General features: G+C 44.5%; 1 pseudogene; it reads left to right on the top strand.

The window, feature by feature from the left end:
• Window positions 1-2,454: 2,454 nt before the first annotated feature.
• On the top strand, window positions 2,455-3,926 carry LOC105508146 (annotated as a pseudogene).
• The last annotated feature ends 922 nt before the right edge of the window (window positions 3,927-4,848 follow it).

Below are 4,848 nucleotides of genomic sequence, written 5' to 3'. Positions count from 1 at the left end.
GGGGCAGGGAGAATTATAGTTGAAATCCAGATGATCTATTAGAGTTTCTCTTGGTATTTCCTTGCCCCACTATAACTGTGAATGGACACATGCAGCAATCCCTACTTGAGTGGGATGTGATTACTAGGGGCTTAGAATCTTCAGGCATGAAGTTTTGATTCACACCATCCGTGAAGTCCCAAGACCTGTTGAGATGAGAATTAAGGATGAGGGTAGTTCAGAATGAGTAGTGGAGGAGGGAAAGGATGAAAACCAGTTGCAGCCCTGAGACAGATGCTCTAGTTTGTCCCACTAGCTTCCCGCATCTAATTGTCTCACCAAGAAGAGAGGTTCAAGAAACCTTTGGGGGAGCTGCTATATAAATTTGTATCGAGAAGTGCATCTGTGCAGTAAAGTACAGATGGTGGACTGTGGCATCCATGGAAGTGTGCTATTCAGATTCTCCCTTCAAGAGAACCTGCTGCAGAGAGAATGGTTGACCAAAAAACTGCCACAAATTCAGATCCGCTGTGGTGCTTTGCAAAGGCCATTTTCCCTCTGGAAAGTCTCCAGCAAATAAGTGAGCATAGTGGAGGTACCAGAGTTAGGCCATTTCTTCTTGATTCAGGACTTCTCTACCAAGTAATCTTTGCTCAGGGACTCCCATTAGGCATGACCAAGACTTTCTTTAATGTACTCTGAATCTTTTTCAACCCGCTAATTCCTTCTTCCCTCTTTTCTTTCACAGATGTCAGTGCTGCATTGCAGACTGAAGGTTCTTCGTACCTATTCCTGCTCCCTCTTTTTTTTTTAATTATTCAAAGATATTTTCCAGAATTAATCTCTTATATAATTAATTCTCTCTTGGAATCTCTTAGCAGAAGATCAAAAGTAACATAGTATGTAATGCAACTAACACTGAAACCATTTTGAACTGTTTCAGAAATGCCATGCTTTTTCATGGTACTATGCCTTTATATACCTATTATCTCGTGTTTTTGGCATGTGTCTACCTCTTGCCTTTCTTCTCTGCTTGATAAACCATTAGAAACAAAAATGTCACTGGGGATTTAGTGAAAGCAGATTCAGGGGAATACTTTAGCAATAAGCTAGATTGCATTTCATTTTAGTTATAATAAATGACTAGAAGATTATCTGTACAGAGAGTGAGTATATCGAACTCTGCCAACATGTTTGATTTTTAAGGACAGGAAGAAGGAGTAATTATAGGAAAATGTCAAGTTATTAAATTAAATATAAGGGATAAAGATGGGATAACTGACGGAGGAAGTTTGATTAGAATGAAGGAGAAGATGGGCTTTAGAACTGAGGTAAAACTATTGACTTTATGCATTAGAATATGATATTTTTTTCATGTTATATAAGGTAAGAAAGCAAGAATGATATGGGTTTTGGTAAATTAGTGAAAAAGTGAAATTTGAAGGAACTTAAATCTGATGTTGTCTATGTTCTTGGTCCAGGCCTGGCTTCACGAGGGTGAAACCAATTGAGTAGCATGGTTAAGGTTGCTATATTGAAATTCTTAACAATTTTATCTTTGAATTTATGTTACATTTTAAGCTTGAGATTTCAGCTCAAGTGTAGCCTGGCCTCTTGTCAACCTTACCACCTCCCTAGGATGAGTTCTAAGCTGCCAGCTTTCTGCCCCTGCTTCCATAGGTTTCAGGTATCCTCCTCCCTCCTGACTATATCTTTCAACCACTGTCATCATCTGCCTTAGACAGTGATCAGGCTGCATTACCTTTCAACCCTGGCAGAGGACTGGATAGGATCATAGATACATTTGTAGTTGAGTTCATGGTCACAATACTTTTGGACAGGGCAAGACAGAGGTCATCCTTCCCATAGTCTGGCAGTGCTATGGCACAATGAGCAAGTGGTAGGCCTCTTGCCTTTCTGTGTACCAAACATTTTCTCGTGTGAAACTTGCAATGCCTTGGGGGTTCGCTATTCACATTGGGTGGGAGCTGCAGGCTGTGAAAAGAGAAAGAGAGATTGACTTCCCCACTCCTTACATGCATTTCCATTTTTCACTGTGTCCTGAAAAGTATATAGCCAGTTCTAAATTGGTGAAATAAGAGTGATATTATTTTATGAGAATGAGGGACAAAGTAGTAGAATAGGGAGTCTCAGGAAAGTGTCTACGGTCTATGGTAGCTTCTGTGCATATTAGATAGAAGGTACTTTGATGATTATATTAAATGATGCTTCAGTCATGATACCCCGGATCTTTCTTTAGAATAAAACAACATCAGTACACAAAGTTTTTAGAGTAACCTAAGAAACAATCACAAATGTGACTGAATTGTTAGTTGATCTTGTTTCTAAAACCTAACTCTCTAAGTGTTGTCTCAAAATGAACTATGAGAATTATGTTTCTATGTTAGTTAGATGTCCAGTTTAATCGTGGGGTGGAACCCAATACTCTCATTTACCTCCACGAATATCCCATCCTGCAAGCACTGCAAGGATGAGGTGAATAGACTCTGCTGGGTCTGCACCTGCCACCTGTGCAGGGGTCAGTAAGACCCGGAGAAGCAGTTCATGTGTGACAAATGTGACATGACCTTCCACATCTACTGCCTGCGCCCGCCCCTCAGCAGCATTCCCAGCGAGGAGGAGTGGTACTGCCCAAGTGCAAGAATCACACCAGCAAGGTGGTGCTGGCAGGGGAGAGGCTGAGAGAGAGCAAGAAGGTGTAGATGGCCTCAGCCACGTTGTCCTCAAAGCGGGACTGGGGCAAGGGCATTGTGTGTGTGGGCCCCACGAAAGAGTGCACCATCCTCCCGTCCAACCACTACGGATCCATCCCAGGGATCCCCCTGGGCACCATGTGGCGGTTCTGAGTCCAGGTCAGCTAGTCTGGGGGTCATCGGCCCCACGTGGCTGGCATTCACGGCCGGAGCAACTACGGGTCATACTCCCTGGTCCTGGACAGGGGCAACAAGGACGACGGGGACAAGGAGAATTTTTTCAGATACACGGGTAGTGATGGTTGAGATCTTTCTTGCAACAAGAGGACCGTGGAACAGTCTTGTGATCAGAAACTCACCAACACCAACAGGGCGCTGGCTCTCAACTGCTTTACTCTCATTAATGATCAAGAAGGGGTTGAGGCCAAGGACTGGCAGTCGGGAAAACCTGTTATGGTGGTGTACAGCATCAAGGGTGGTAAGAACTGGAAGTACGCCCCCGCCAAGGGCAACTGCTATGACTGCATCTAGCAGGTGGTGAAGTAGTGGCCCGAGAATGGGAAGTCCAGGTTTCTCCCGTGGCACTACCTCCTGCAGAGGGACGACGATGAGTCTGGTCCCTGGACGAAGGAGGAGAAGGAATGGATCAAGAAGCTGGGGCTGACTCTGCAGTATCCAGAAGGCCACCTGGAAGCCCTGGTCTACCGAGAGCAGGAGAAGAACAGCAAGAGGGAGGAGGAAGAGCAGCAGGAGGAGGGCTTCGCAGGCCCCAGGGCAAGCAAGGGAAAGTGGAAGCAGAAGTAGGCAGGAAGTGGCCAGAGCAGGGCCGCGTCTCCTTACCGGACATCCAAGAAAACTAAAGTGGAGCCCTACAGCCTCACGGACCAGCAGCGCTGCCTCATCAGAGAGAACAAGAGCAATGCCAAACTGTGGAATGAGGTCCTAGCTTCGGTCGAGGGCCGGTCAGTGAGCAGCAGCCCGTTTCAGATGTTCCTGAGTAAAGTGGAGGAGACGCTCCAGTGTATCTGCTGTCAGGAGCTGGTGTTCTGGCCCATTGCAACAGTGTGCCAGCGCAAGGTATGCAAGGACTGCCTGGATAGATCCTTCCGGGCACAGGTGCTAAGCTGCCCTGCCTGTCGCTATGACCTGGGCTGGAGCTATGCCATGCAGGTGAACCAGCCCCTGCAGACCATCCTCAACCAGCTCTTGCTTGGCTACGGCAATGGCCGGTGATCTCCAAGCACTTCTCCACAGGCGTTTTGCTTAAAACGTGTGGGAGGGCTCTTTCATCGGCCCTGATGTTGTTCTTTGTGGGCTTAACTTAAACATGTAGTGTTTCATCCCTTCCCTAAAAAGGTTTGTTTTCCTTTTTTTATTTTTAATTTTCCAATCTATACATTTTCATACATTTTCAGGAATTTATGTATTCTGGCTAAAAGTTGGACTTCTCAGTATTTTGTTATTTTTTTGTAAACATAAAAGCCTGCAATTTATTGACAAAACACAAGAATTTTTTTGACAATTTTTATTCTATAAACTATGCTTTGATTTCTTTTTTCTTTTTCTTTTTCTTTTTTATTATACTTTAAGTTCTAGGGTACATGTGCAAAACGTGCAGGTTTGTTACATACCTATACATGTGCCATGTTGGTGTGCTGCACCCATTAACTCATCATTTACATTAGGTATATCTCCTAATGCTATCCCTCCCTGCTCCCCACACCCCACAACAGGCCCCGGTGTATGATGTTCCCCTTCCTGTGTTCAAGTGTTCTCATTGTTCAATTCCCACCTATGAGTGAGAACATGTGGTGTTTGGTTTTCTGTTCTTGCCATAGTTTGCTGAGAATGATGGTTTCCAGCGGCATCTATGTCCCTACAAAGGACATGAACTCATCCTTTCTTATGGCTGCATAGTATTCCATGGTGTATATGTGCCACATTTTCTTAATCCAGTCTGTCATTGATGGACATTTGGGTTGGTTCCAAGTTTTTGCTATTGTGAATAGTACCGCAATACACATACGTGTGCACAACATAAGATTTTTTAAAGATGGAATCAGAAACTATGTGGCGTGGAGACTGTTCATTATTCTGATGTCAGGTTCTCAGAAGTTGATGCCACCATCTCTAAGAAGTGGGGGAGGGAACAGTC

Source organism: Colobus angolensis, unplaced genomic scaffold, assembly GCF_000951035.1.
Source record: "Colobus angolensis palliatus isolate OR3802 unplaced genomic scaffold, Cang.pa_1.0 Scaffold159, whole genome shotgun sequence".
NCBI lineage: Eukaryota > Metazoa > Chordata > Mammalia > Primates > Cercopithecidae > Colobus > Colobus angolensis.
This window is presented reverse-complemented; position numbering and strand designations above follow the sequence as displayed.